The following is a 22,236-nucleotide window of genomic DNA, read 5'->3' on the forward strand; positions in this document are numbered from 1 at the left end:
AGAGCTATGCCTATAGATGGATGGACTCAATTAGTCAAGTACTTTTCACAAGTCTTGTTGTTAGTTAAGGATAATTATCTTACCATATCAAATATTTTGTGGATCGCAACCCTGCCTCTTAAACATGAAAAAAAAGGCTTTTTTTATAGATTCAAAGTATGTTGAGATTTTAGTTTAGTGAAATAGGATTTAGCTCTCATCATAACCTTTGGGTTATCAACCTGGTTTGTGGTGTAAGACCCTTACATACATTGTGGTGAAGGATAGAACCCTCTCTCACTTCTATTATTTGTATCCTTTCTTATTTGAATTAGAGTAATGTGTCATCAATGGAACTTAAGAATAAAGGAAGGCCAACTACTAGGTTTCCCCAATCGATCTCTAGGTTAGGGCCCTTACATTAGGGGTGGCATTGAAATCATAATCTCTATTTGGAAAGAAAAGAGTGGTCTTGGGCTGAGGATTTGGGACCAAGAATTGACCTTGAAATTGATTCCTTGATGGTAGCACACTAAGAATGTTTGGAGGTCATTTGGAGGGGCTTCTAAGAGAAAACAAATTTTGACATTCTCACTATAAAAAATAGGTGGGGTATGCTGAGCTAATTACAATAAGAAGTGAATTGCTTCTCTCACAGACATGGCAAGCAAAAGAGACTAGACGAGAGAGAAGGTGGATGGGATAACGCACCAATGGAGAAAAATTAAAGAGAGGCTTCAATTAGATTGTAGTGAACCTTATAAGGCTCTACAAAGAGATTTACACATAGGTGGCTGCCCAAGTTGGGATGACCCCAACAATCGCCCCCTTTAGTCAAACTTTGCACAATCATTGTCTCGATGACCCCTAGAACTTGAGTCACACTCTCATGACACACAAAGTTTTAGGTTTACTCTCAACCACAAGTTTTTGGTATACTCGTAAACCGTGAGTTTTAGGTTTTCTCACGTACTCGTAATCGTGAGTTTTAGGTTTTCTCACAACCTGGTGCTACTATCGAGCTACCTTCATGCGTGGGGTTTTTGGTTTACAACCAAACCCTAGAGTTTCATGACAACTTAGTTTTTGAGACATAGATATTGTACACAAGATATGGTTCTTTGGCTCAAGAAGTTTGTGTAAGTGCCAAACGCGTACACAAAGAAACATGTGTGAATCACCACTTAAGCAAAGAAACATGAAGAATTTAAAAAAAAATATCATGATAAATCCAACAATTATTGTGTTGGTCAACACCATCATCATCATTGACGTGAGGAGAGAAGCACAATCCCACTTGAACTGCTCTTCATTGCTGCCCTTTCTGTGCATGCACACACACACAGCTTCTCAGACATATTCTGCTTTGATGAGGTCAAAAGCACACGTTTTTTAGGTGAAAATAATGGCACCTTTGCTGCAACATAGGTAGTCTTTGGGGGGGCCATCATTGAGGAGGTTGAACTATGTGGCAAGGGCTTGATGAAGAGAACCCATTTGTAAGGCGGCAGAAAGGCAAGCTTCCACAAAACCCATATGAAGAACCTCCTTTCCAAACTACTTGACTAATGCCTCTCTTGTATTCAAAAATCCCACTCGTTTACTGACCTTTGTTGGTGATGAAGAGAATGGATTTCTTGGATATTGCAAAGCTCTAATTGGCCAAGTTGAAATTCATAAGTGCATGATGCATTGATAAGCAAGTGGGATTGTATTACTTTATCATTTTCATTGTAGACCAAAAAACCATACATACAACACACATGGGAATTATAGGTGGTTCGAGATAAAGTACAGACCTTGCAGAAGAAAGATATGAGCTAAAGTACTCATGTGCGAAAAAAGAAACTTTGCAATCTTGAAAACCTTGAAGGCTGTCTTTGGTGGTCTTCTTTTTGTCCAAAACTCATGAACGTGAGTATATTATATTAGAAACCAAAAACAATTACACATATGTGTCATGCTTATGATGAGCAATGACATCTTCCAGTAGACACTAGTACATCTGCTTAAAGGGGGGACACCCCACGACATTGGTGAAAATCCAAAGACATATCCTTACCCACGCAGTGAAAGCCATTTTTTCAGCTCTCATAAAATATTTTAAGAAGCCACTTCACCCCACAAAAACACCCTAGCACAATGAGTAGTCTCGCTTTTTCATTGTAAATAGTGTGTGTCCAATTAGTGTTTTTATCACTTTTTTTTATTAAAGCATTGAGCGAGTCATTGGGCTAGGAGACAAAACAATGAATTTATAATATTACGGTCCTCTTTACATGTAAATATTATTTATCAAATAAAGGACCTAAGTATAAAGGGTTTTTTTCAAGTTTTTTGTATTTATGTAAATATATATTCCTAGGTGTGCATTATCAGGCCTAGGTATGCTAGCTTCCATTGCATGTAATTCCTTATACATGTTTTACTATCATTCTATCCCTTAAGCTCTACTCACACAAGCCTTGAAAAAACTTTGTTGACTTCACCGTAAAAATTTACCAATCATCTTATCGGCTCCGTCATATTTTTCCATTCCTCCCAGATAAATATTCACAAGTACGTAGGTTTCATCTTCAAATGAAGTCCATATATCACTCAAACTAGAGAATAATTGAGGGTCCCTTCCCTCCTAATTTTCCTCCTTTTATTTTTTTGCATTTATATTTTTAGTTGCCACCATGCATCCCATGTGTCCATTTCTTCATAAGATCCATGACTAGCTAACATATCTTCTTAACCCACAAATATATATCATATTTGATACTCATTCTATACCATACATGTGTGCAAGCTCCTTGAAAAAATTAGGTCATGGTTGATGTATGGGGGGCTCACTTGGAAGCTACAAAGGAAAAAGAATCAAATAGTGGCCCACTTCAAGCCTTATGAGGTGCTGCAGGGGAAGCTTTTTCCTCGACTTTTGGTGTCCTCTTCTGCTCAAAATCTGAGAATATGTTCAATAGAGAAAATGGATCTCCTAAGCTGAAGTATTTTTCATAATTTTTTTAGAATTTTTGGAGTCAACGATGATTTTACATAAATTTTATGGCCGATTTTAAAACTGTCACCTCATACACCCAAAAGTCTTCCTATTTTCTCTCACCCTTCCACATATCTACTCGCTCATACACACTCCTCCCCACACCCGAACCTACACATTCCATGACTCTTATCACCTTCTTCATCATCCTCATTCCCTCTCTTAACCATTTCTTCCATGATACACACACATACTCTCATATATCTCTACACCTACTCCCATATTCACATTCCCTATTCACCATAATAAAAATTACAAAAAGATAGCAAATTGGATATGATTTATCTTTGCAGATGAAGGATTTTTAGTAAGAGGATCTCAAGTGAAGTCTTCAAATCGACGCAACATCACTATCAACCGCGACTCTCTCATATAGACGCTTCATCCACCGGTGTCACTAGGTGAACTTCCTCTCCGATTCCATCTATCCTCCTAATTTTCAATACCTTCTTAATGCATTTTACCATTGTCATTCACCTTGTGTGCAACTCATTGTAATCATAATCACTAACCTACTAACACTAACCCTAATGACAAAAGCACCTCACCTCAAGGAAGTAAGAATAAGTAATGGTAGAACTCTCTTTCACCCTCTCTTTTTTTTCCTCTTCTTTTGCATTCACCATCATTAATAATTCTCTCTCTCTCTCTCTCTTGAGCCCACATGCATGTGACTCAAGGAGATAAGAAAGGCCCACTCCATTTTGAAAATGAAAAAATGATAAGCTCAATTTGTTAGCGTGTAATTCAAATTAGCCATAATCCAAATAATTGATCTCCAACCTATAAATAGACCCCTTCCCTTCATTGTAAATACACATATAGCATTCTAGCACTAGAGGCATGAGGAGAGACTTGGTTGTAGACACTATAGTGTGAGATTCACACTTTATTGCACTATATAGCATTGATGCTACATTTTTTAAGGGAGAGCGTGTGAGAGTTTCACATCTCAAGCCACCATTGTACCTATCCTTACAGTCATCAATAAGTTTCAGATCTTGGTGCTCTAAAGGCGTGATTTTGTCTCCAATTCATATTCCATCCAGTTGTGCAATGCCAGTCAAAGATTTGAGGTGATGTGTATGCCGCAATTCTCAGTTGAGCTTGTGAGATTAAGTGTTTTGGGTGCTTTATATTGCCTAATAATAGTTCATTGTAAGAGGTTTGAGTGGTGAGAGGTCTCTCGCAACCTAAGATGATGTGTGTGTTGGCAAAGTGTTGAGCACGTGTTGGTGTAGTCTCCATGCAGGCTCTTTGATAGTGTAGCAAGGTGTTCTTTCACCTCTTGAATTGCAAGACAATTGTTTGAGCAACCTCACTCTCCATCTCTCTGCATTCTCTCAATGGCTCCTTCTCTCCTCCTTCTATAGAAAATTGTTGCTTGTTTGTGTGTTTTTTGCGTGTCTCCCTTAAGTCTGAGGACACTCTCTTGCGTCCTAGTTCGCATCCATAACTAGGTGGTTCCCTTTTTAAGTTAGGTTTGGCTAGGGATTTTGCTTGGTTGTGTTTGTGTTGTGCCCTAGCTTCATTGAGCAGCATGGGAGCTGTGAAGGGTGTCTAGAGGACTCTCTTCTTGTTGCCCGCCCCGGACCGCCTCAATTGGGTGCGGGTTCCCCCACTGAGGAGGAGCGATTGTGTTATCATATACAAGGTAGGTCTCCAAAACCTAGTTGTTTTTACATGAACAATCCACCACCTCCTTATCCTTCTCATGCAATTCAATTTCATCAGTTTAATTGGGTGCAAGGGTATAGGATAAATGTTTGCATTTCAACAACGTATTGTATTCCTCTTTGGTGTTGAGGCATTAGGAGATATTCTACAATCCCCAAATCCTATTATATTTCCAATTGTAGACTATGATGTCTCTTTTGATGTACATGTTTTTATCTTATTTTAGCTAGGTTAATGAATCAAGAGGACTTGTATCGTACATTCATTCCTTTGGCTAGACAAGACGTGCATGTAATAGTCGGCACAAAGCTACAATTTCAACGTGTTTTGCATCGTATGTTTGAACCTAGGCAAGAAGCAGCTATCAATGCCTCAGTCAATCCGTTCATTTTGCCATTGATTCGCTATGATCTAAGCTTGATGTTTACATTTTCCTTCTACTTTGAAATTTGATTTTGCAAAAGAAAAATAAATTTTTGAGTAAAACCAGCAACATGGATACAACTAGGCAAATAAGTGGCTACCCCTTGTTCTTTGGAGAGCCTAGGGAGGATGCAGAATTATTCTTAACAAATTTCAAAATGTCTTGCCGTATCAAGACGATAGTAACTGATCAAGAACATGTAGAAATGTTTGAGGTAGTCCTTAGGAAAGATTCTAGCACTTGATTTGACTCTTTGCCTGAGGAAGTTAAAGGAAATTATATGGAAGTTGTGACTCATTTCAAGAGATACTTCCTTGATCCACAAAACACTTAAAAACTATGGCAAGACATTGTCTCTCATAAACAAAAAGACTTAGATGACTACTACTTGTATAAGCAAGAGTTTCTACGTCTTTGGGCTTTATAAGTACAAAATGTTTCTAACCCAGGTGATGGTGTAGAGTTTTTAAAGAAGGAAAGGTTCATAGATGGTCTCTTTCTTGATCTTTTGGAAAGGTGGAGGCGGGTGCACCCGCGACATATGATGCAGCTCAAACCAGAGCTTCCAAGAAATATAGGAAACTCACGTGCTTACGGGGAGAGGTTCCAATAGAGGGCCTTAGACCCAAAGGTAAGTTACAAACATCAATGTCTAGGGAGCTTCCCGAGGTAACGGCTGAAGTCATCAAGAATTTAAATGAATCTTTGTGAAAACTTTCAATTCACCTTGCACAAGCTGTAGGTCCAAAGGGACAAGCAAAGAAGTCAAAACAGTGAGAGCCATGACCTAGGAGAGTCTTGCAATGTTGAAATTGTGGAGAGTCTGGACATGGGATATATAATTTTCCTTGGCCCCGGGGGGAGACAGGGAGACCTAGCTTGAATTACCCAGTGATGAATGCAGGTGAAGGCACTAGTCGACAACCGGTGCTTTTGTAGAGACCAAATGCTGCTCGACCTCCACAACGGCAAGTAGAGGGAATACCACCTTTGCCTGACCCAAATGTCAATGTTGTAGAAGTCACACAATCCAAAGAGGGTGACATTGAAGAAAATGGCATCAAACGTGGTCGGGAAAAAGGTAAGGAAAAGGAAGGAGTAACATCACAAAGTGACCATGGACAAGGAAAGAAAGCAAAGGAAACCAAGGGCGCTGCATCAACCTTCAAGACTTCCCTCTTGGACATGGTATGGCTCCCTACAACCTTATGGAGGACATGAGAGGTAAGGGTCCAAGCATATCATGGCCTCAATTTCTTGCATTATGCCCACAAGTTAGGAGGGAGTTAACAAAGTCAGTTAGCACTAGGAGAAGGATAAAAGAAAATGTTCCTGTTGTTAAAATTTCACATGCCCAAATGAATGAGGATATTACACTTGTGATGGATTTCTATATCAAGAGAAAACTAGTTAGGAAGGGTCTAGTGGATGGGGGCGCACAAATTTGCATCATGAGAGAGATCCTTATGCACATACTAGGTATGCACATCCATGAGACGCCTGAAATCAAAGTGAAAATGGAAAATAATAGCAAGGCTAGGTGTTTGGGAGTTTGTAATAATGTTCCTATGGAAGCTTTCGGCATTAAGAAGGCTGATGATTTCTATGTTATGTCTACAAATGGAAATGGCTATCCATTTATCCTAGGTAGACCGTGGCTAATGAGAATGCGAGCTTTGCAGGATTGGGAAGTGGAAAGTTGATTTGCAAAAATGACAATCACAAGAAGGCTGTCTTTGATATGAAGGAGCCACGTCAAGAGGATATCCATGAGGAATCTTCTCAAAGTGAAAGTAGGGATGATTGGACCGATGACACCTCGAAAGACGAAAGCAGTGGTATCACTACGAAGGAGGAGTCATCCATTGAAGTCATGGGTGTATTTTAGTCCAAATAACAAAGAGAAATCTTGCCAAGGTTTAGAATAGGTAGGCCTCCAGGAGAACCAAAGTTTGCATGATGAAGAAATGCTAGATGCTATGTTGTCAAAGACTCTTACTTGGGAGGAAAGAGAGGAGTTCAAAAGTGTGCTAAAAAAAATTCCTAGGCTTTTTGCTAAATATTACACAGATATACGTGGAGTGGATACCATTCAACACAAGATCAAGCTAAAGCCAGAGGCCAAACCTAAAGCACAAAAATTACAAAGGTTAGGAGTCATCAAAGAGCAAGCACTACTCAAAGAGGTGAGGAAGCTTCTAGCAGCAAGGTTCATCTACCCCATAGAGAATTTTGAGTGGGTCTCTCAATTTGTGGTCACTCCGAAAAAGAATGGCAAGTGGAGGGTATGTGTCAATTATCGTCCACTCAACAAGGCAACAAAAAGGGATCACTTTCCCCTCCCATTTAAAGATGAGATTCTTAATGAGGTAGTAGGTAAAGAAAAGTACATGGTATGTGATGGCTACTCTGGTCACTTTCAAATAGGTATTGCATTGGAGGATTGATTAAAAACAACCTTCATCACCCCTTGGGGTTGTTATGCTTTAGGGTCATGCCATTTGGTTTGACAAATGCTCCAGCAATGTTTCAATGATTCATGAACATGGTGTTTCAAGCATTCTTTCGGAAGTCTATTAGAGTATTCATAGATGATCTTTGCATCTATAGCTCTAAATCATTGCATCTACAGAAGGTAGAAGAAGGCTTGAAGAAGCTATATGATATGGGAGGTCAACTCAATCCCGACAAGTGCCACATAGGTGAGGATGAAGTGATCTTGCTTGGTACACAAGGTTTCTTCCAAAGGCATTGAGATGAATCCAGCAAAGGAAAAATCTCTCATTGATCTACCATCACTAAAGAGTCTTAAGGAGTTAATTTCATTTATTCAAAAGGTGAAGTACATGTCACGCTTCATTCACTTGGCATCGGAGTTACTTCACCCCCTCCAAAAGTTGACACAACATGTAGAGTTTTCATGGTCTGATGAGCTTGAAGAGTACTTTTCTTGTATTAAAATGGTTTTGGCAGAACTATCAATGCCCATGCCTCCATGTTGGGAGTTTACATTCTTTTCTAGCTCAAGTGTGGGTAAGGAGACATTGGGTGTAGTATTGTTGCAGAAAGATCCTCATAGCGCTAGGATGCGGCATGTCTATAACTTTGCTAGCCGGTTCATGAATGCACTTGAAAAGGATTACACATAAGCAAAATCTATCTCAAATGACACTAAGTCCCAGGATTTCAAAATGGATCATGGAATTGCAAGAGTTCGAATTTTCTTTCAGAGTAGAAGATAGTATGCATGCACAATTAGCAGGGATTCTCACCTATAGAGTGCATGAAAGGTACATCAAGATGCCTGAGGTGAAAACCCTACCCTTACCACCACCGAGGCATTTACCTAATGCATTCACCTTGTTCTCTGATGGAGCAATCAATAAGGCGATGGGAAAAGCAGGGGGAGGGTTTGTGTTGCTTGATTCAAATGGTGAGGTTGTTATGAAAGAGCATGTGAATTTTCCCGGTTCCACGAGCAACAATGAAGCAGAATATGACATACTAATCCATGGTTTGCAGATGTGTGTTACTTAAAAGATACGTCGTCTCATGGTAAAAGGGGATGCACTTCTCATTGTGAAGCAAATTCTAGGTATTTGGGCTTGTAAGAATGAAAGGTTAAGGCAAAAGGTCCATTCCATCCGTAGACTCTTCAATCAATTTGAAGAAATACAATTGTAACATATTCCTAGGAAGCAAAATGAAGATGTTGATTTGCTTGCCCAAAAAGCAGTTGCATGTGTTGAGAGTGAAGTGCAGGTCATCATGGCAGCAGCAATGATAAAGCAACCAAGGTACCAGGGGATGGAGTCATTGGCTCCCATTGTGAGATACATTTTAGAGGGCGAGTTTCCAGAGGGCTTCACAAAGGCTCAAAAGAGGAGGCTCATTAAGAAGGCGAGTTTGTATTTGTTTTTGGAAGGTGCCCTCTACCAAAGAGGAAAAGATCAAGTTTGCAGGAGAATAACGACAACCAAGGAGATTCCAGTCATTCTTGAAGGTTTGCATGAGGAAACATGTGGTGGTCATTTTGCACAAGAACTCAGTACAAAAAATATTTTGCTTGCCGGGTATGTTTGGCCAAGCTTGCACATTGATGTTCAACATTGGTGTAAAAGCTGCCACAATTATCAGATTAATGGAAACAAGCGCCTGTTGCATGTCCATGTCAGTTAGTCCTTGTAAATGGTCCGTTTAAAAAATGGGGCACTAATGCTATGGGTCCATTGCCTAGGACTAAAAATGGAAAGTTGTATATCTTGGTGGCCATAGACTACATGACTAGGTGGGTAGAAGCTCAAAGTGTGGCAAGATTAAATGAGAGGCCAATTAGCAAGTTTTTGTACACTCACATTTGTTGCAGATTTGGCACACCTTTGGAGATTGTTTCTGATAATGGTCCAGAATTTAGGAAGGGCTTGCTCACAGAAGTTTGTGATGAGCTTCACATTCTACATCGGCATAGCACACCCTAATATCCTCAGTCAAATGGTTTGGTAGAGAAGGCTAATGGTGTCATTGCATGAATCATCCGGAAGATGTTAAAGAGCAAGACAAAGCTATGGGATGACTTCTTGAATGGAGCATTGTGGGCCTATCGGACTACCTACAAGGAAGCGACAAAGTTCACACCCTTCCACCTCGTCTATGGTCAAGAAGCTTTGCAACCCATTGAGCTCAACATTCCAACGATGCAACTTCATGGAAAGGTGGCACAAGGAGAAGAAGCAGCATGGAAAGATCGTCTTCTCACCCTAGTAGAACTAGAATGGAAACATGAGGCGTCTTATGAGTGCTATAAAAGAAAGGATACACAAATAAAGGACAAGCTCAACAAAAAGGTGAAAGACAAAAGAATCAAGGAAGGAGATTTGGTGCTAAGGTTCAATAATTGCCTTGACAATCTCTTTGATGTGAAGTTCAATACTAGATGGCAGGGTCCCTACATTTTAAAAAAGGCCTACTACTCATGCTACTATCAACTCATGGATTTGGATGGCAAAGAGCACCCCAAGAAGGTGAATGGGTATGGACTAAAGCCCTACTTGAGTAGTGTTCTACCAAAGGATCTACAAGAGCATCGAACAGCTACAATACCATGTAAGTCTTTGAGCTTGGCACTATAGGATGAAGATTCGATTGAGGCACCAAATATCACAAAGGCTAGAAAAACACTCTTGACATTGGAAGATATGTCTTTTGATGGTACATGAATGTACCATCATCTAGGGGGGGGGCTAAATGATAGCCGTTTTCTCGGCTCCCATAAAATCTTTTAAGAAGCCACTTCACCCCATAAAAACACCCTAGCACAATGACTAGGCTCGCTTTTTCATTGTGGATAGCGCGTGTGCAATTAGGGTTTTATCACATTTTTTTATTAAATCATTGAGCGAGTCATTGGGCTAGGAGACAAAAAAATGAATTTATAATATTACGGTCCTCTTTAAATGTAAATATTATCCATCAAATAAAGGAACTAAGAATAAAGGGTTTTTTTCAAAAAAATTGTATTTATGTAAATATATATTCCTAGGTGTGCATTATCAGGCCTAAGTATGCTAGCTTACATTGCGTGTCATTCCTTATACATGTTTTACTATCATTCTATCCCTTAAGCTCTACTCACACAAGCCTTGAAAAAACTTTGTGTGACTTCCCGTAAAAATTCACCAATCACCTTATCGGCTCCGTCATATTTTTGCATTCCTCCCAGATAAATATTCACAAGTACATAGGTTTCATCTTCAAATAAATTCCATAAATCACTCAAACTAGATAATAATTGAGGGTCCCTTACCTCATGATTTTCCTCCTTTTATTTTTTCACATATATATTTCTAGTTGCAACCATGTGCCCATTTCTTCATAAGATCCATGACTAGCTAACCTATCTTCTTCACCCACAAATATATATCATATTTGATACTTATCCTATACCATACATGTGTGCAAGCTCCTTGGAAAAGTGAAGTCATGGTTGATGTATGGGGGGCTCAATTAATTGGAGGCTACAAAGGAAAAAGAATCAAATAGTGGCCCACTTCAAGCCTTATGGCAGGGATAGCTTTTTTCTCGAATTTTGGTGCCCTTTTCTGCTCCGAATTTGAGGATATGTCCAAAAGAGAAAATGTAGCTCGTAAGCTGAAGTATTTTTCATAATTGTTTCAGACTTTTTGGAGTCAAGAGCGATTTTGCATAAATTTTATGGCTGTCTTCAAAATTGCCACCTCATACACCCGAAAGTCTTCCTATTTTCTCTCACCCTTCCACATATCTACTCACTCATACACACTCCTCCCTCTCCTTCCAACACCCGAATCTACACATTCCATGACTCTTATCACCTTCTTCACCATCCTCATTCCCTCTCTTCACCATAGCTACCATGATACACACACATACTCTCATATATCTCTACACCTACTCCCATATTCACATTCCCTATTCACCATTACAAAAATTACAAAAAAACAACAAATTGGATATGATTTATCTCTACAAATGAAGGATTTTCAGCAAGAGGACCTTGAAGTCTTCAAATCGACGCAACGTCACAATCAACCGCAGCTCTCTCATATTGACACATCATCCACCGGTGTCACTAGGTGAACTTCCTCTCCGATTCCATCTATCCCCCTAATTTTCAATACCTTTTTAAGGCATTTTACCATTATCATGCACCTTGTGTGCACCTCATTGTAATCATAATCACTAACCTACTAACACTAACCCTAATGACAAAAGCACCTCACCTCAAGGAAGTAAGGATAAGTAGTTGTAGAACTCTTTTTCTTCCTCTTTTTGTTTTCCTCTCCTTTTTTATGCACCATCATTAGTAATGCTCTCTCTCTCTCTCTCTCAAGCCCACATGCATGTGACTCAAGGAGATAAGAAAGGCCCACTCCATTTTGAAAATGCAAAAAATGATAAGCTCAATTTGTCAGTGTGTAGTTCAAATTAGCCATAATCCAAATAAGTGATCTCCAACCTATAAATAGACCCCTTCCCTTCATTGTAAATAAACATAGATAGAATTCTAGCACCAGAGACGTGAGGAGAGACTTGGTTGTAAACACTACAGTGTGAGATTCACACTTTAGTGCACTATGGCATTGATGCTACATTTTTTAAGTGAGAGAGTGTGAGAGTTTCACATCTCAAGCCACCATTTTACCTATCCTTACAGTCATCAATAAATTTGACACCTTGGTGCTCCAAAGGCATGATTTTGTCTCCAATTCATATTCCATCCGGTTGTGCAATGACAGTCAAAGATTTGAGGTGATGTGTATGCTGCAAATTCTCAGTTGAGCTTGTGAGATTAAGTGTTTTGGGTGCTTTTTATTGCCTAATACTAGTTCATTGTAAGAGGTTTGAGTGGTGAGAGGTCTTCTGCAACATAAGATGATGTGTGTGTTGGCAAAGTGTTGAGCACGTGTTGGTGTAGTCTCCATGCAAGCTCTTTGATAGTGTAGCAAGGTGTTCTTTCACCTCTGAAATTGCAAGAAAATTGTTTGAGCAACCTCACTCTCTCATTCTCTCAATGGCTCCTTCTCTCCTCCTTCAATAGAAAATTTATGCTTGTTTGTGTGTGTTTTGCGTGTCTCCCTTAAGTCTGAGGGAACTCTCTTGCATCCTAGTTCGCATCCATAACTAGGTGGTGACCTTTTTAAGTTGGGTTTGGCTAGGGATTTTTCTTGGTTGTGTTTGTGTTGTGCCCTAGCGTCATTGAGCAGCACGGGATCCATGAAGGGTGTTTAGAGGCTGCTCTTCTTGTTGCCCACCCCGGACCGCCTCCACCAATGCTGCAGTCACCACCGTGTCCCACTTTTCATATTTTCTCCTTTTCCCAATGGCAGTAATTGCTACCTTACTTTCATGAATAATCTCCATACACCTTGTTGTTTCAATGCGGTTCTTGAAAAGTTGATCGTTCTTGGCCTTCTAGATGTGTTTAAAGTAACAAAACCTGACGATTTGAGTATTGATTAGGAGTGTTTGGCTCGTAATCGCCTTCCCCCCAGAAAAAGATCGTTCTTGTACAACCCAATCTTCCATGTCTTTTGAATCCACTTGCAAATCTTCCGTGTCAGGCCACATATCCCCGGAGAGTCCTTGAACAGGTGAGGGAGGCTCGGGGGGTGCACTATGTAATCATGTTAATGTATAACATGAGTTCAAAAGAGGGTTTTTAAAATGCAACAATTTTAGGCAATTTAACCGAGGTACACTAAAATAAGGGGTTTTGATATTCAATTTTGGAAAATTTTCCTAATTCAAACATGTTAAAGGAGGGGTTTTTTATTACCCCGCGAACACACGTTATATAGGGGTTATTGCAAGGTGAACCCCCCAAGGAGGGAGGTTCTCACTTGTAGATCTACATCATGTGCATCTATCTAGCCCAATACCTCTACCTAAGACCTTCACCTAGTTGGTAAGGCCCCCAAGATCACTTTCCAAATAAAAACCTTCCTCCCAAGCAGCCATTTTAGGCACCAAATATTCTCAACTATTGACACACATCTTGCCTCTAGCCATTTCTTGCCCCATTGTTTGTTCACGGGTAGAACCAATCCGGTGAAGCCATGAGGGTGTTGTACACCACCCTGGTGTGCGGTTTAAGGAAATGTTTATCTATAGGCCACCGAAAAGCTTTCCAATCACACCTAGATTCAAAAGACTGTAGGCAGTATCTGTTCAGCCGTTCTAACACTCTATTTACCATCAATCTCTCCATCCCATTGAGCATGAACTCAGAATCTATTTGGTTCGATCCTTTCCATCCACTGCCACTCAAGTCCCAAAATTGGCCCAGTTGGACCAGTCCTTCATTGCTCATCTTTTTGGCCACCTCCCCCTAGGCAAGGTTAAGCAATATGCTTCCCACCTTAGATATCCAAGGGGACCAGTGAGACATCCAGTTGTGGAAGTATCTAGTTATCTCTCCCCATTCCAAGGCCTCGGCCTCTTTGTTGCACTTTCAATCCATCTTGCCTATTAAAGCCCCCAAGCTTCAGGTTAGACGACCGAGGGGCAAGTAACTTGTCATGTAGATCTAGCCCTTTCCATTGAACACCTTGTGAGTACAGTTTGGAAGTGTCCATCATGGCCTTAGTCATCACCCCCCATACTTGATCTTGTTTAATGATTGTAGCCGCAAATTTGGCACAATGAGCCTCCGCGTGAGTACTAGGGTTTTAAGAATTTTGAGACCCCCTTGCCCCATCATCCTTGCTATGGCCTCCCAGCTTGCCCATTGCCAAGTCATTGATCCTTTATTGTTGCTTTTCCATAAGAAAATCTTCACTGGTTTAAGAAACTCCTTCCAATTGCATTTGGATATCTTGAGAATCAGGCCATTGAATGATAAGTATGGAATCATATACAAGTTGATCACTTTCAATCTACTCTCAAAAGGGAGGAGTACATACTCCCACCTATGAGAATCTTTGCTCGTGGGTTATATCCATCCCTAGAGGGGCTCCTAGGTGTCTAAAAACCTTCCCTTTGGACACAATCTCCCCAAACCACATTTCCAAATCGATCGAGTCATCTTCTGAGAGGGAGATCAATCTTGATTTTTCAATATTTCACTTCAACCCTGAAACCATTGCAAACATTTTCACAATCTCTAGAGCCTTTCTAATCACCTAAGGATAGGCTTTGAGGAAAGAGAGGCAAATCATCCGCAAACAACTTTGCCAAAACTTGGTCATCATTGGGAAAGGATAGCCCTTGAATCTCCCCTCTTGCAGCACTGTCTTCAAGCATTGTCACCACGGGATGGGATCCAATGGCAAATAGGAGGGGAGCTAGTGGGAAACCTTGCTTAATAGATCTTTTGACCTCAAAATCCCAAAAACCCTCTCATTAAATAGAAGATCAGATTGGCTACCAGCACCCAAAGTTCTAACCAACCGATACATCCTCTGTCCAAAGCCCAATGATTTCATGACCTCTTTGGTAAAAGACCATGTGATCCTATCATATGATTTATCCAAATCCAATTGTAGTAATATACACTTTTGCAGCTTTGTCGGTCTTAAGAAAAGAGTCCAAGCATTGAGGTAACGATTATAAACATTCTAAACTATTTGAATTAAACTACTTGGTTTCTTATGTTTGTATTGCTTCCTTTGTAGACATTGTATGTAACCACCATTCTCATCTGTTTGAATCTCATGAGTAGTAGGGTCTATGGTGAAAGGGAGGTCCACCCACATAACCTAGAAGTATTGAGGGGTCACATCAAGAGTCTCATGGTATTTTTGGTAGGGATATCACCAAGGGTGACCCAAAGATTGGAAAGTGGTATGAGGTGAGGTGCGTGTGTCCTACGGTGTGAAGGCGAGAGTGGCTGATTATCGGGCAAGAGCCGTAGTAGATAGTGACTGTTTAGGAGGTGTGGGAGCGCCAAACAAGGGGGTGGAAATGGGTGCTCACAGTAGCTACTAGGCAGTGTGGAAGCATTGGTGGTTCCACAACTACAACATCTGCCTCTTCCACCACTAGAGTGTCAACCCCGCAATGTTTCACCTGAGTGTCTAGGTGGAGATGAATGACTCAAAGAATTGTGATCACACTAAATATTTTAATGTGAAGGGAATAATTGATGTGAAATGCTAGCACTATGGTGGTAAGGGGATGGAGATGGTCGACCTGAAGTGCCAGTGTCGTGTGATGATATTGAGGATGGTATTTGTGATGGGCTAATGCCTTGAAGGGGGGGGGGGGGGCAGTGAATTTCCTCATACCATCTTCTATGTGTGGATTGGAGAGATCCTAAAATTTCCTCCATGGACCCTAACCATAACCTCCATTTGTGAACCTGTGTGAATAGAGAAAAATATGCAAAAAAGAGGAAGAAACAAATATAAAGTGCAAGAATGATAGCTAGTTGCATAATAAACAAGTAAAATCGAAGTTAAAAATAGTTTTGCTTGAAACTCTAAAAAAATAACACAAATTTGAATTGCATCAACATTTTAATCTTATTATGATAAAAAAGCGTAAACGTAATCTTAAACAACATAAACATGTTTAGCTAGCTACAGTAAGTGTAGGCCAAGTGTTTCAAATACAATATACTAGTATTTTAAGCAGCCTCTCTCTCATCTTGGCACAACTCAACATAAATCCCCATATCTATGAAGAGATCTCCCTCTAAAAGCACATTCTCTAGCTTGTTCACTACTTTCTCTGCATCTTCCTCTGTACTTTTCCTTGCGTTTTCTTCATTGTTTCCTTCTCTATTTCCCTTTCCATTCTCTAGAATGTTCTCCTCTCCATGTTTTGTTGCATTTCTAGTGTTGTGGGATTAAAACCCTCGTAGAATCATGCACCTCATAGGGCTGTGTCAATGACATACCAACAACTCAGTTGTGAAGCCTTCTAGACTTGTTCACATTGTATAGCTACTTCAATGACATACCACCAGCTTGGTTGTGAAGTCTTGGGATTAAAAATCATCAAAAAAAGGGAACCATGTCGCATGAGAAATTGATGCAGTAAGAGGCTGCAAAAATATGTGACCTACTTTCTTGCAATGCTTAGGTAGTATAAATGTGTCTTTGAGATTGGTCCATCTCCTTATTGAGTCTACCTCAAGAAAACATGACTCCCCTCTACCATGATAGCAACATAGCCCCCATGTTTACCTTTAAACCATCTCACATCAAACAATTCCCTTGAATTTTTTCTACACCCTCAAAATTTCTATAGTGTTCCAAAATACATGAGTTCCACTATAACCACAGATCTTCATCAAAGGATTGTCATCTACTAGATTGCTCAAATTTTAATGTGACTCTGCAATTCAATGTGCATTGCCTTGTGTTGATCCTCTCTACCAGCCTAAAGTGGAGTCCTTTACACCATGCTACCATGTACAACTTGTACTATGATAAAACATTGGAATGAGTATCAACGTCAAAAAACATCACACACGTGAGAGATCAGACATTTACCTCGAAGTTACAATCCAATGAACACTCCCAGTTCTCTTTTTCCATGTGCTCACCTTGTTGTCTGGCCCTTTCCATGGCATTGTACAACCATCTTAGTCTCATGAATGATGGCAAGATCTCATTGATCTTCAAGATAATGTAGTGGTGGTTGCTTTCCCATTCTAAAGGCATATTGTGAGCGAGTCTCTCTTGTTTGTTATAATCGTATCAAGCAATCCACTTGTCCATTGTTGGATTATGGAGCATGCAAAATCAATTGATCTTTGCTTACAAGTCCATGATCATTTTCTTCTCCACACCAAGGCCCACCATCACAATCTCAATCAAGCACTCGCCCTCAATTGTCTACCAAAGCATAACTTATACATGTACATACCAAATATCTACTCACCAATGTACATTGATGACTCTAAAACCAACCAACCCTCCTTCACGCTTCCCTCTATCCATTCCCTTTGATGCACATATATATCTCTTAAGAGTTTCAAGAAGCACTCTAGAAAGAACATGCACGGTGCTTGCTATTTACACCTCATCAACGATGTGCACAAGGGGATGCACTTGAATAGTAAGCATTATGATGATAAAGGGTGTGTCAAACATACAAACACACACTCCACAACATCCTGCTTCATGGAAGGTATGGATGCAATGTCAATTTCCTTTTGGAGAATCCAATGAACCAATGTAGCAAGTTTTAAACTGTTGTGTGGATATTGAAGGACAAAGAATTCTCATTAGCCATGGGCAAAATAAACTAAAAACAAGTGATAACCCTTACATTTAAAAATCATGCACTTTACTATGGCTTAGGGTCATTAATTGAGGCATACTTAATACATGTTATGGCAATCGTGTGACTTCAAGCCAGTGATCTTTCCTTCCTTCCTTCATAAACACCATCCTAAGTGAGTGCCAATTAGGCATGTGGGTATTTGCAGGATTTTTATTATCTATTTCACCTTGCGTCCATGATTTGTTTTGTCAACATACAAGGCACTTTTGGTAGCTTTATTGACCCATCGTTTGTAATTTGTGGCTAGTATTATTCCATATGACTAATATCCCTCAGGTCAACTCTAGCAGTAAGCATATCTTTCTTTTCAGTGAGATGGTCCCACAATAATTGAATCAAGAAAGTGATTGATTCTCAATCTTGTTCAATAGGGAAACTCATACCATATTGAGAATCTCTTCATTCCTGCTGGAACGCACCCTTCATATATCTGCTTTTTCTCTAAGCATTCTTGAGCGGACATCTTTATTGTCTCCCTTTCCAAGAAACCCTCTTGCATCTCATGGTGTCAAATATCTCCCTACATATCATTGATGTGCTTATTTACAATCCATACTATCCACACAAATCCTTAGCACACTATCTAAAGATTGATTCTCCTTATGCCGCAATGCTAGAGCGGCCATGTATTTATATTTAAATTAGTACTTAATGCAAAAGTAAAAGTAGAAAATGCATGAGTACCTTTTGCAAGACTTTTTTTCCTTGAAGATCTTTTTGATATCTATCTATTTTACACTTTGAAAACTTCTCCATGTCTACATATTCCCCTCTAAATAGAATGCAATTATTAGGGCAAGGATGAATGGAATTATAGTCCATTGTAAAACTTTGTAGGACCTTTCTTGCATCATTTCACAATGATGGCATCACATTACTAGCTAGCAATATGCATTTTTTAAGTATCCTACTTATAGAGAAGCATCATCATTACATAATTGTAGTTAACATACCGTAAACATTCACATGAGAAGTTGTATGTTACTTGTGTCACTCCAGCCAAATTTTGCCTCCATGCTGAGAAGATCCAATAGTGTTTTTAATTTCAAAACTCTAGCTCCTTTATACAGTGATGTATCAACCTCATGTTTTATATGATCACAAATAAGGCGTTCTCAATCCATGATTGTTTCAATAATTTCATCAATTTTTGATTCATACATGTCTTTGTCTGGGTGATGCTTTGCACGGTCGCCCTTTGAGATTGATGATGCTTCAAGTATAGCCATGTGTTTTTGGTTGAGTGTAGGTTTCATGATTGTTGCAATGTCCATTGTCTAAGTTCTAGAAAGTTGACAACTTAAAATTTTCATTTGAAGGTAGCTCCAATAAGTGAGCCATACATGTTTTACTACTATCATTTGCGCATATTGATGAACTATAATTGGCAATAATCTAATATGTAATTGATTACTTCAACTCACTGTATTCTCAAACATGTTGTTGTGAAACATGCCATGTTTGGCGCACCACCCATTTGCATTGAGTTTACAAGGGCATGAGACCCTAGCCAAGAGATATGCATCTGAATAGAATGGTCTGACACTATCATTGCTACTCATTATGCTTGTGACACAACCATAAACATAAAGTTAAAGTTAAATCTATACTCAAACATGTTGTTGTGAAACATGCTATGTTTGGTGCACCACCCATTTGCATTGAGTTTACAAGGGCATGAGACCCTAGCCAAGAGATATGCATCTGAATAGAATGGTCTGACACTATCCTTACTATTCATTATTCTTGTGACACAACCATAAACATAAAGTTAAATTCAAATCTATACTCAACTCAAAAAATAATATGCAACCTTTAATCTAAAATCAATATTTGCCAACATGTTAATATGAAAAATGCCATATTTGATGCACCGCTCATTTGCATTAAATATAAGGGTATGAAGCCCTAGCTGAGAGATAGTCATCTCGATCGAATGGTCTAATACCATCATCGCTCTTCATAATGCTTACGTACACAACCATAAACATAAAGTTAATTACAACCTTATACTTAACTCAAAAACGGTATGCAATCCTAGACCTAAAATAAATCTTTCAAAAAACACACACAACCTAAAATTAATCTTTAAGAAAATATATGCAAACTTCAAAACGGGCTTTCACACTTGTCATTTGTTCTTTCTTCTTTGCACATGGCTGGATCTTATGCATGTTGATGGCTTGGGGAGGCCATATACAAAGCGACAAGAAAAAACGGCAAGAGGGCAAGCCATTCTTGATGTCCATTTTGTTTTTTTTCTGGCTCATTTGTATTTCTATTGAGTACAAGCAATGCCAGTAGTCATTAGCATGTGTGTTTAGATGTTTTACTTAAATATATAAGCACAAAAGAACCAAGCAGGTCAAAAGGTAGCTGGCTTTAGACAAGTTACAAAGGGTAGCAAAAAACAACTCGGTCTTAGAATTTTTTGTGTACATTGTAATAAGAATGAGGTCTCACTCTAGTGTAAAAGCAGATGGGAAATTTTGTATTGTCTGCTTTAGAAAGTGGGATAAGTTTGGTACATGAAGGATGGACAACAACAAAGCCAAAAAAAAATCCAAGAAAGTATAGAGTCCTTAAATGCATCCATTCAAACAAGACAACAAATATGTTAGCCTTGAATGTGTTTTACAGGTGCCAATGGACTATACCAGTTGTTATCCATGTCCATCTTAGAATCTTTTTAACTTAAAACCATTGTCCAAAGTAATCATGAATTCCAGTTTTGCAAACTATAAGGTATAATTTTGTTCCTTTTTTAAGTTCATTGTATAATTTATCAAAAAAGGTCATCACTCCTTTGAGATCCAAGTGTTTTATTGTAGTTATAGATAAGGTTATTATATACCCAATTTTTTATAAGGCCTTAAGTATTTAAATACATACAACTCTAATCAGAAGGCCACCACCCCTTCTGATCCAAGTGTCTTACCCCCAATTTAGTCCCATTTTTTCTACTGAATGTCAAAAAATGTAGCCTTGAACTTCTAAGAATTTATCAAAACCAATCAAGTGAATGAGGTGACATGCCTCTAATTTTCTCTTTTTTCCTTAAAACACAAAAACTAAATGTAGTATCCTCTCCATAATTTGAACATAACACAATGTCTAAGAAAAAATCTTTTAGGTGGCTAGTACATCCCTATAAGTTGAACATAACACAATCAACTAAGGAAAAACCATTTTAGTAGCCTGATTGGCCTATGTACAAATCCTAGCAAATAATGTATTAAATTAATCAAAATGACCTAACTTCTTACTGAGGTAGCATAAACTAAACAACAAAAATATCAAATACCCACCAGCTTAGCGTGTAATCATATCATAATTATTATCTTAAGTTACAGCGTAGTGACATAGTGTACAGACAGTTGGCAGCCTACTTAGCTAGGTAAGAAAGTAAATTTGTCCCCTTACTTGCACACAGGTTTCATGGGAAAACAACCTAGTGTAGCCATGAGATACCTACATTCAACAGTTGTGAATTGGATTGTATGTTGTAGAGCACACATCGCGAATATTGGTTTGTGTATTGATGGGTAAACTCTTGTTTTAAGAATAAAAATCACTAAGCATCAGTATCAACACTAAGAATCATTATCAACATTGGTATCTCATCGTCGATATACGCATTGGTATCTTGACGATCAAAATAAGAAATAAAATAAGTGTCGGTATAGTCGTTGAAATACGCGTCAAAAAGAGAAAGAGAATTTTCACCGCGTATAACATCTCACATACCAATGCCTATTCCGAAGCCCATATCGGTGCGTGTTTTGAAGTGCATACCAACACCTATTCCGGCACCTATACAGGTGCTAAAACCTGCAAAAAAACAAATTGGGCAAGGAGGGTTGGGAACCGATGTTGAATGTATTGTAGCACGAGGAACCATCCCTCTCTACCCCAAAGGAAGAGTGTAAAAACAACCGCACTCCACCTACATTTTGACGCTGAAGATCCAGAGGTACATTCAATACAGATTAGGAAAATTGTAAGCATAACAAATCATTGAAAGCTTAAACATGACAAGTTTCCAGAATCATAACCATAATGTCAACTCTCAAGCCATAGGCACAATGACATAAATATTTTTTAACCAAAACTAAAACATGACATGGAAACCACAAGTATAACCATAACGTAATTGCCAAACCATATTTGCAAAACCAGAAACATAACCTGCTTGCCATACCATAACCATAACATGATTGCCAAACCATAATCATAACGTGATTTCCAAAACATATTTGCAAAACCATAACCATAACCTGCTTGCCATACCATAACCATAACATGATTTCCATACCATAACCATAACGTGATTGGCAAACCA

The sequence above is a fragment of the Adiantum capillus-veneris genome, chromosome 17 (genome assembly GCF_014529385.1).
Source record: "Adiantum capillus-veneris isolate H3 chromosome 17, ASM1452938v2, whole genome shotgun sequence".
Taxonomy (NCBI): Eukaryota; Viridiplantae; Streptophyta; class Polypodiopsida; order Polypodiales; family Pteridaceae; genus Adiantum; species Adiantum capillus-veneris.